Here is a 12,358-nt window from a genome sequence, read left to right as displayed (position 1 = left end):
AATAAGAAACGACCGACCTGGAGTCACATACATCCAAGGTCTGGCGAGGGGATGAACAACACCGGGATTGAACCCATGAACATGTTAATAACGCCAAGTTGATATTTGAGCCGGTCGCCATGATTGCCATGATAGTACACGTATACCTATTAAATTCCACTCGCAATCTCGCCTAAATAAAAATACCAGATTTAATGAAGGGGTTTTAGCCAAAGCTGAGGGGGGGCTTAGCGACAATATAATCGCTCGATATGCACTGATATCGGATTGAGCACAATCAAACGGACCGCTCGTGAAAACGCGATACGCGCAATACGGGAGATTAAACTTTTGATCCTGCAGGGGGCAAATTGCAGAGCCCCAATAAAGGGGACGATCGGGAAAATTTTGAGTGATGATGCGAGTTAATATAAAGTTGTACATCCGCGTGTCCGGCGCCCGATGGCGCCGGCGGCTGCGAATCCAGACGCCTCGATGCACCACGCGTGCATTCTTTAGAAAGCACACGTTTCTGCACATGCACATGCACATGCGCGTGGCCATCTCTCTCTCGCTCGAGCAGACCGCTTATCTGCCGACATCCATATTTTATACGACATCAATCCGACCGAAGGACGCCGCACGAAAATCCACCTTTTTCACGGTGCGACCGTAGCGATTATTAATTAGCGCTCGATTCAATGAACGAGTTTGCACAGATTGCGATTACTCAATATACCGTTCCATAATATTACATGCGTACATTCAAAACGAATTTCCACAATTTATAATCTGTATTCGCATAGACGAAAATCCGCCTAATGATTTTCAGCCAAGTTATTTTATCGCACATGACCTCTGACCAACCATGACAACCTATAGAAGTATTGCGCTTTAACCACATTCTCAACTTCTCCTATTTAATCGACCAGAGGAGCAATTCTAGCAAAGAGGGACTACATAAATTTAATAACGGTATTTAATAAATTACTTGAATTTCGCGGAACAAAGGTCGACCGAATAGGTTCTTTTCTAAAGACAGAAGCCTTCAAGTCACGGTTGTTATTGAGGATAGGAGTAAAATATGTACAGTTGTGAATTGTTCAAATACATCTGAAAAGTATGATAAGGGTAGTTGATATCTATTATTCTTTTTATTTAAATAAAAACACATTTTCGTAAGATGCCATTACGGGTTCCCTTGAGCGTATTATTACAATTTGAATCATATTCGACATAGAAGGTAGGATGGTTTTTGCCAATTTGATGAGGAACCGTTCCAACAATAAAATCGAGTAAATTCTCAAACTCTTGATAGGAAATGATCGACTTTGAAGTAACAAAATCGAAGTCTGACAACTACCACTGCCGAAATACTCCAAATAAACTCTCTTCAATCAAGGCCAATCCAGGGCTTGAACCCGGAAACCAATTATAGAAAACAAAGCTAGTAAAGAGAGAAGAGATTGAAATGGCAATGGGTAGGTCACGAAGCTAGAATAATGGACAAAAGATAGACAGAAGAATTGGAATGGTACCCGAGAGAATGTAAAAGAGTGAAAGGAAGGCCGCTTCGAAGATGAGTGAATGATATTAGAATAATACGTGGAGTGATCAAAACAGAGACGAATGGAAGCGTATTGGAGAGGCTTTCATCCAGCAGTGGATGGTGAATGGCTTTAAATGACGGTGAAATAAATTTGAAACAACTATTAGAATGATTTTTCCACCAACTGCATACACACTCTTATTCTCAACATACAATTTACCACTGACTAATTTTTACCTGAATACCTCAACATGCAACTTTTTGCAAATCCAACAGACACATAAAATTTATTACCCGTTCGCAGACCGGGCGATATTTTTTTGCGAACGAAAGTGATTTCACAAAACGCACTGTTGAAAATTTCTTCGACACATATAAGTGGGCATTATATTACGGAGCTCTATTGCATTCGATAAAAAATGAATCACACCGTGAATAGATATTGCAAGTCACGTGATTTGCAATCAACTTTTCTTCCAGTGTCCGTTCAACGGCTTCAATGCTCCATACCCACACACATACATGTATACAATGTGCACCATAAATTCGACAGAATAACGGGACATGCGCATGTAAATCGGGTCTAAAATTGCATGGGAAAGAAAGGCTCTGAATGACAAATATTCGAGGGTTGTTTCAGAAGTGGAGCTGCGCCCCAAGAGCTGAGACTTTGGCGCCGGCGCCGTTGGTGACTTTCTTCTTGACTGGCGAGCTGGCGCCGTCGTTTTCTCGGCGACATTCCGTTGTGGCTGCTGCGGTCGGACGACGACCTGCTGCACACAACTGTCCCATATAACCACCATAACACCCCCCCAGACATCCCCGAATGTTATTCCCCACATCTAGTGTTGAAAATTCCACCCACCCACAATGCTTTGGATACTCGATCGAAATCTTGTATTTGCCCGGATATTGCATTTCATCTATCTATGAACATATGTATGTATATGTACGTAATACTCAAAGTCCTGCAATAAATCACAGTAATCTTTGATCTGTTATCAAAATAACATTAAAATTAAATCGCATTTTATCAATGACAAAATGACTTCCCATATCAATTTTTGGACCCACTATCTTAGGTCGAAGAAGAAGTTTAAACTTGGAAATAAATACCACTAGCTTATGATTTTTTTGCGGCAATGAAAATACCAGACATGACACCACTGTCTTATATATGTAATTGCTTAATGAATATCATTAGAGAGAAAAATAGTTAATACAATTTTCGTATAAAACGATTTTGAATTATGAGCTACATAAGTATAATTGTTACAAAGCTGGATTTTTTTATCTATTATACGAAGAAATGTACATATAAGAATTAATATCTAGCTATAATATAAGCCGTTATATTTTAAACTAGCGGAAGTCCGATTTTCAGTTACAAAAACACTATTTCTGTTTGACTTAATTCAAAAATTGCTACCACTTTTTTTAATTCGTATGTCCAGTCTCGGAAAAGCATAAAAAACGTATTTATAGGCCACCAGTATTTTTAAAGGGCTCTTCTATATTTTTAAATATTATTAAACGCAAAACATTATATTTATTGTTTGCGTTTATAAAAGTGGACTTGCCACTTTCAATTATATTGGCTCATATTTAAAATGCAAGTAAAGTAAGCCATTATAGCTCGGTGGTTGCGTTAATTCTAACCACCGAGAGGTCCCGAGTTCGAGCCCTGATATGACTTCGATTGAAAAAAATAATTCCGAGTTTTTCTGCAGTGCTGCTGGTTAGACTTGAATATTTATGACTCCAAGTCGATCGTTTCCTATTAGAGTTCGTCAATTTATTTGAGTAAATTTTTGAAACTGTGCATCACAAAATTGGCAACCAACCTAACTACTATTTATCACCACTATATGAATATAATTTTAAATTTATAATCTATTATTCAAGTTTAAAACCATATGTGTCGTTTTGGAGCAACCTGTAATGGCGCCGTGGTAAAAATATAAATAAATAAATATGTACCCTCACGAATAGACATGAAGTTCTACGTCAAAGTATAATAAAAGATTATTCTGAGCGTATTCAATATCTAGTGTTTATTTGCGATCAATTTATCGAATATTATTTTTATTGTAAATTGCACTGATCAATAAAATTTGTTCTACATATGTAAGGACATATGGAAAATCCGTCTTAAATTTTCCTCATAAGATTTTTGTTACTGCAACCAACGATCACGATGACCCCTAGCTTGATTAATACAAACTGACGGTATGAAGGTAAACCGTCATTACTAGGCATCGGATAAGGATCGGGGCAAATAGGTTTTGATATTGCTAATTTCGTCAAAAACCTTTTTTTAGTTTTTTTTTTTTTGCTTTCTGATTTGTTGAAATGAGGATTGCTATTTTTCCATTGCCATAATCACCATCCGTAGTATTTACAAATTGAAAGGGATGACTTGACCTTGTGCGTCACCCATAAAACACTAGCCATTCAAATTATGGGATTTGTCATCTAGATTCATCGGAATATATGTATTTTATAAATTATTTTTCGTCGGAATATAAACAGTAGAAATTTATCAGTAAATATTATATTTATGGTTTATGAACGTTTCCTGTACAAAACGTCAATTCGCGTCAAACTATGATATCACAATTGAAGTATTACAACTGTGTTGAATTGGATTAAGTTGGATAAATCCAACCGAACCATATCAATCGTTTTGTTAGCTGCCAGTAAAAAAATACACACGATTAGAACTAATGCAAAATCTTTAATTATCATTAATCACTCATACGCACTTTATAACATCCTCTAGTCATTAGCATCTTAAACTAGAACGAAAATTAACGTGCAAAGAGTGTTTGATAAGTGTAAAAGAGGTGGTTCTTAGCGCCTTAGGGAAGAGGACAGCGTTACATTATCACCGGAAGTGGTATCGAGCTGCATCCACTGATTTATATCAACAAAATGCAAATGATCGATCGATGATGATAATAGTGACGAAACATGCACGGTTGGACGATAGAAGACTGTTAACGAGTGCAAATTGATCGTTACGAATCAATTCTATATAATAGATACATACGTACATTATGTTTCATCTCTTATTATTATTATAACAAAAACACGACATGATGTTTACCAGCGGTCTCACAACTCGTCGCAAAATGACAATACAAATTCGATAACACCACCACAGAATAGCATACGAACAATTGACAGTTAATAATAACACCATATTAAATGCTCATTAGCCACAGTCGACTATGGAAGAATCTATGATGATAAAAATAATTGATACCTAGAAAGGTACATCTATCTACACACGCACACATACACACGTGCATATATAAAATTTAAAAATATTGTTAAATTCATGACTTAGGAGAATCTGTAACAATCGAGAATAAAATCTGCCATTTTAAAGATGCAAATTCATACATTTGTACGTAATCGTTTTGCAATGGCAGTATTGTGTTACATCGTATTGCATATGTCACATGACTGGGTTTTCCATTTAAATTTTAAACTTGCGAAGGTGTATAGAATTATATTAGCAATTTGTGAAGAATTCCGTCCAACACTATACAGAAGTAGGTTTAGGGTATATTTTAGATTTATTTATTTTTATGAAATTGAGGTCGAAACGTGAGCGAAATAATTAGTCAGAAGATGAACGTCAAAACTGCAAATAAACTTTTTTTTATCAAAAAATTTTCGCCAACACGCACAAATTTCGCTCACGATTTTGCGGTTTTATGTTACGTGCGCATTATAGGCACAACTAGACAAGTCGCCATATAATGACACACGGGAGAAAAGGTAGCCGTTCGAACGGCGTGAACGATTAGTATAATTGTATCTGGTCTAGCCGCGGCCATTACAGGTGTTTACAAACGGCGTTAGCCGAAGAATGCCATTTCTATAAATAAAATCCAGTAAGGGAGAAATGGATTCAGATGAGAAAGTAGGGCCAGCGGCTAGAACCACTCGCCCAGGACGGATATTTATATATAGATTTATAGAAATTTAATTATCCATTAAGTTGCGTTGACGAGACGTGAAGTCCGTTACGAATGCCATTCGCATATATCTACGCACTTTATTCCCGCTAATCAACACTATTATTTTTTAACACTTTTACCACTGCTACCATAGTGGGTAGGCTCTACGCGCACCAACTGCAAATGTATCAATACGTAGGTATAACGCAATTCCAAAATACATAATGTGATGCATACAACATTCTTCCAATCTGTTGCAATTTACATAATAACCTCAATAATATCATCGTCGCATAAACGACATACACGAATAACATTCTTGTTGCATGTTACACCAGTTGCCTTTTTCACTAATTTGTCAAAAATAATTGCCGATTTCATGAAATATACAGGAATTCATAAATTGTGTAGAGCAGATAGTGGCGCCTCCGAATGACATTTTTAGCTTACATGAACTGATCAATTTTTTGACATGTTACACCCAATAAACATACATACATACATACATGGCTTAACCCTTTGAAGCATTGGCAGAGCTAAAAATGTCCCCCTTTTTTTATTAATACATAAATATGCGTGGTGGGATGTTTTTTATACCACCTTGAAAAATTTAAATTACGAAGCACAAAGGTTTATATTGAATCCCATAAAAAAAAAGCAATTTGATGAATTTTACAAGAAAAATTTTATTTGCATCATGTGTATTTTATTGTCTCGAAGAGTCACACTGAATCTAACGACACGGGCACGTTCTTGGCCTTCCATTGTGAAAAATTCGCATGGGTTTTTTTTTTCAACAAGTTTCACCTACTTTTCTTCAACTGACATGTTTATATGTACGAGGATTTAAGCCTGGGTGCTTTAGCATAAATTATGTGTGCTAGCGTTTTTTTTGTGTGAAACTATCTAAAAAATAGATAAAGTAAAAAAACCACACACCTCGTGTGTCTGTACCCTTAACCAGTGAGCTGCGGTGCGAGTATTATTTACCAGGATAGATCGAAGGTTCAGACAGCAGTATATATCGGTAGTTAATGATAAGCACCAAAAGCTTCTCGGGAAAGTCGATCTTTTCCTATCAGAGTTTGCAAATTTATTTGATTTAATTGTTGAAACAGCTCCTTATCAAATTGACAAAACCATTCTACCTACAATTTGAATATGACTTCAAATTTATAATCTATAAATTTATATGTACAAGTTTAATACCATAGGTGTCGCTAAGGGGTAAAACCCGTAATGGCATCGTGGTCAAATATAAATTTTAATTAAAAAAAAATCCCGGCCAGAATCGAGTTATTATTCAATTTATGTAGACTGCTGGCAAAATATGAATCGTTATTAAATCTAGATCGACCGTCTCCTGTTTGAGTTTTCCATTTTATTTAACTTATCGTTGTGACGAATCCAATAAAAATTGGCATCCTCCGCCTCTGCCTCCCACCGTTTCTCGCAAATTTGAATTTGTTGATCGTTAAATATACCTAAATACATTGTAGGATGTTTTTAGTATTATGTACAAGTTTCGCTATAGATGTCGCTTTGGAGCAACCTGTTAAGGCACCTATGATAAAAATTAAATATGTCTATTGAAACCATTTAAGACTTACATATTTTTTAAAAATGCTGTAAAACTCAAAAGTAGATAAATCGGACTGAATTTGCGAGTGATCGCCGATCATATCGTAATCAAAAGCGATTTCGGGAATTTCCGAATGCTATACATATGCATAAATGATTGGCAATTATATGGTAAATTGAGTCCGACATAGCACACAATTGGCAATCTGGCAGCTCTACGATCAAACCACTCTAACGGTCATCGCGAAGACCTTCTTATATAAAATTATTAAAACCGTTCTGAAAATTCATGTTTTTAGAATTACATAAACTTTATTTTTTTTAAACGCCAAAAATTTTATCTGTGAATAAACCCTCTTTAAGTACGAACTTGAATCAATACATAATTTATAAACGGTGCCGGGCTTAGGGGCGACTTTATATGCAGACGATGTGCAATTCGAGCGAATGAGACACGCCACAGGACAGACGTCTCACGAGATTTTTCCACATCGATAACGCAGATTCGCACAAGAAAAAAAAGCGTTTGCGCTACAAAACAAAAGAGGACACGCAAAAAACGGTCCGTATTAAATAACGACGAAACGCACGCGGAGACAAAGAAATGTGAGGCGAGTTGGAAGATGGAAGCTACTGTTGGTGCTGCTGAACGACAGATTGCAGCGGCCACTTCCAAGAAAGTCGACCCTCCCAATAAACGAACAGTCGGAATGTGGAGGTTGTATAAGACATTTATAAATAAACGTAGGTGCGCGCTCAGGTACTCAGGTGTATACCACTATCTATCTAACTATAATACCATTGCTTGCAATGGAAAACATTCGATGCGTAATCAACGACACGAAAGAAGTCGAACGCGTACCACCGGCTTATCTCGTTCTACGTCATGTCCTTTTAACGCGATTAATTTGTTGTGAAACTACATTTCACTTGCGAAGACGTTGGAATCTGTGCAATTCGTCCGATGGAGCTTTCTCGTTGGCACTCCATCAGCATCTCCAGATCGACACCGATCTACTGGTACTACAATTTCATGTGAAGTGCATTATATAACCGTCTAAATAATGACTTTGTTAGAAAAGCGTCAGCCCTTGCAGCCAATTGAATAAATTACAACACTAATTTTAGTTTTAAATAAGTTGAACATTAAGAGGGCTGGTTACCCGAAACAATAATTTTGTTGCCGTTCCATTCTTCGATATATATATTGAGTGAATGCGACAATATATATCAATATATATAAATATAAATAAATATATATATATATATATATATATATATATATATATATATATATATATATATTGAGTGAATGCGACAGTTGCGCCTCGACCAGATAATACCTATTTTAAATCGACGAAATCGAGGTTTCGTATTCCCCAGTTTTCTCCTTCGAAACTGGACTAATTTTTAAAAAAATTTCATCATCAGTATGAGAAAGATATTTTCTGTGTTACAATTTTCGTATTTGTTTTTTAAATAAACCGTTAAATTATCATGCTAGACTCTTTTCATGGGTGTAAAAACGAGGCGATTTTATAGATGTTTGGTGGGTCCTAGCTCCTATAAAAAATAAATTATCAAAAAAAAAAAAAAATTAAATATGCCTATTGGTGGATATCCATAGCATATTAAAAAATAATTTCTCTAGTGCCATAATTGAGGAAGGGAAAAATCGAATACGTTTGTATGGACAATGCGCTCGTGTCCAGCCCTCTTGAGCAATTATATATGTCGCATTTTACAAACATAATATTAACAAATGGATTACTCATTTATTGAATTGCTTTAGTTAAGTTTCATAAAATAATATCTAAATTGCAAGAATCCTGACTCACATACCACATCGGCACTACATAGATAAAACCATGTAATAAAAAAATCAAATAGTGATTCAAAGAAAAATCCATGACATTTAATGTACACAATCGATATGAAAAAAAAAAGAAATATAATATGCAATATAATGAATTGTTGGACATTAGTATCCAAGGCTGTGGAGTCGGAGGCATAAAAAATCAACCAACTCCCTATTATTATTTTCATTAATTAATTGTATTAAGGTGTCAACTAGAGTCTCCGATTTTATTGAAGTAAATCCACTAATAAATATAAATTTAATAATTTCAGTATAAAAATCATGATTTTTATATTACATTATAAATAAAATTGTTGAATTGCAGGTATTTTGATGTTTTTGGCGAAAACCGTTTGTTTCCTCCATCAACTATTTTTTTTTATACTCTCATTTTTCCGCATTGATTTATTTGTGTATTAAATGCATACACACACTATGAATGTACTCAATTTTTTATTTATATCTATTTCATTACCAATAATTCGATAAATTTGGTTAAATTTAAATTTTTAATGATTTTTTTAATAATTTTTATATTTTGAAAATTGATATTATTTTTATTACTAACAATTTTATACGTTGGCAAGAATAGTCGATCTTACTAAAATCGTGCAAGTTGGAGTCGAATTATAAGATAAAGTCGGAGTTGGAATCGGTAAATTATGAAGCGACTCCACTGCCCTGGATGTATCAAATTAATGTGAAAGAAATTATTGAATCCAAAAACGTTAAAATCAAAGAAAACTGAATAAAATAGTTTATTCGATTCTGATCACGAACCAATGAAATGATCATCGTGACTAAATCTACAGTTAGTGACGATTTGGACAAGTCAAATAGACTTTGCAGGTAAAAAAAGCGAGTCTGATTACCATATATAGTTTTTTGACAGCTCGAGCAGACCTGAGCTATTGACCAGATAAGTTTTAGACATGTGACGAGACTTTGAGAACGACTTGTGTCACAAGAATCGATGCAAAGAGTGGACGTGGCTAATTAGCATTTAGCAAAAGCTAACATTTCAGTTATACAGATTGCAGCTTTTATAACAAAAAATTTAGTTCATGCTATCAAATCGGAAGAAGCTATTTCAATAGTTCTTATTGCAGGTGATAATAACGTTGATTATTAACATTTGACGAAACTCTTTATGCATTATAGCAGTGAGTACTTGTGTCTGGAAAATAATAACATCGATTGTGAAGCGATCCATGACAATATCAAACAATCGAATACCAATAAAGTTGAACCTCAATCAAGGATATGCCTTCAATGGTCGTGCTGTTGACAAATCGTCAGGGATTTATAAGTCAATGTGTCAGTAGGCACACGAATGCAAAAAATATATATAAATCATAAGAAATATAAAAGACTATTTGTCATATACACCCGGGGTGAAAAATTAATCTAATCAAAAAGATTCACTCTCCTAAACAATTGCATTCATAAATAAAGTATGATAATAATAACAAGTTAAAAGTTCCGTTAGTAAAATCTGAGAAGGTAATGAATTTTGCATAATCACTTCGGTTTGAGAGTAGCTTTGACATCCGAGAAAAGCCAGTGAAGGTTAACTATGTAAATATCCTTAAGCAGTTGAGTTCGCTCTGCATTATTTAGTATTGAAGGGCAATGAAAAATGCACTAAAAGGCGATAACCATAAACAGTGTTGATCATAAAAGCGCATCATTAAGTATCCAACCAGTTCAGTTCACCTTAAATATTCCACATAGATAAATAATGCTTTTACTATTTATCCACTAAGATAAAGCCTTTATAGAATAAAATTAATCTAAACAGAAAGTGATAAAATTAGAAGTATAAGATATCTATGGGCAATTAAAATGAGAACAGCGAAATTTTGATTATTCAACTCACATGCCTCGGCATAAATGTAGTGTAATCCGAACAGTCTGTTACTGAACTTCGTTATGTATGCTTCACATCTTGAATACGTATACATATTATGTTTGGTTAAACTATTCAGTTAATTTTTATAAGCATTAATTTATCATATTTCAGTGAACTACTCTTCATAATATAATGCATGATGTTGCTTACAATTTCTCATATGATTAGCTATGAGAATCCAAAATTGTTAGAAAGGAAAAGCTCACAAAACATATAATATTTAGTGACACTACAATACAACATTAGATGCATTCGGAAATAAAAAGTTGACTGAACTCAAATTTTGTACAAAATTTAAAATTTTAAGAGAAAGTACAAATAAATTGTACATATTTTTAACATTTGAAATAATAGTCGCGCTAAAAAAAATTAAGTACTTGTGTAGTTTAATATTTATCATATCTACTTCAATGCTACTAAAATTATGTATAAACAAATTGTTATGAAATTCTTAAAATTAATTTAATGAAAGAATATTTTATACAAAGCTATAAAATACAATATTAATAGCATTTTAAATAATGTAATATCCATATTGAATAAACAACAGAACAAGTGAAAGTACATATTAAACATGTACATATTTCTTAAAATAAAAAAAAATGTTTATTTTTACATTATATCATAACGCATACATAATAGTGAAATAAACATAAATTTAATTAATAATAATTATTCTTCGGAAAAGTAAATAAGAGCACTACAGGTATACACTGACATCTCTTGATAAGGTGTCGCACAAAGATGTGTGATTCACGACGGCGTATAATCAATTGCACTAATGTAAAATATTATATATTATAAATTGTATTGAATATTTACTTAAATTGTATTTATATTTACAGTTCACCACTCAGTAGGGTGAATTTTTTTTAAATAATATAACACCATTATTTAATTTCATGTAGACTTACGTACATTTAAATGTGTACAGCAAAAATTTTACTGGAATGTTATCAGTATACCACAATTGATATCATTCAAGTATGCCTTTATCGATTTTTAATTGTCTAAAAAGAAATGAAAGCACTGCATCAAATGAAGAAGAGAAATATCGTTTACAATATTTAAACTTTATTCTCTAAATACATACATAATGTCGTTGGTATGCTTCGTATTTAAGAAAAGTTATACTTATAACATTAAAATGCAAGGCTAAACTGTCACATATGCATACTATGTGTTGTCTAATTTGACAAATTGTTCAGTAAAACACAAATTATAAAATGTAAATACTTTCAATCGAGTCTATTGCAGTTACATAACATAATTCAGCTAACTGTTCATCTGTAAATTTGTCGGAAAGCTATGTATAATAGCCATGAATTGTATGATCATGTGATTATATTGTCACCGTATAGGTTGATGGCTTTTCACCAAAATGATGGCAATAGATTAATCGCATTCTTAAATGATTATTTTATATCAAAATAATTCAAAAATAGTCACATAGTAACTTGATACAAAATGTCTATAATTTTTTTCACTTCCTGAACAATTTGATATTT

Source organism: Arctopsyche grandis, chromosome 3 (genome assembly GCF_051622035.1).
Source record: "Arctopsyche grandis isolate Sample6627 chromosome 3, ASM5162203v2, whole genome shotgun sequence".
Classification (NCBI taxonomy): domain Eukaryota; kingdom Metazoa; phylum Arthropoda; class Insecta; order Trichoptera; family Hydropsychidae; genus Arctopsyche; species Arctopsyche grandis.
Note: the sequence above shows the minus strand (reverse complement) of the source record.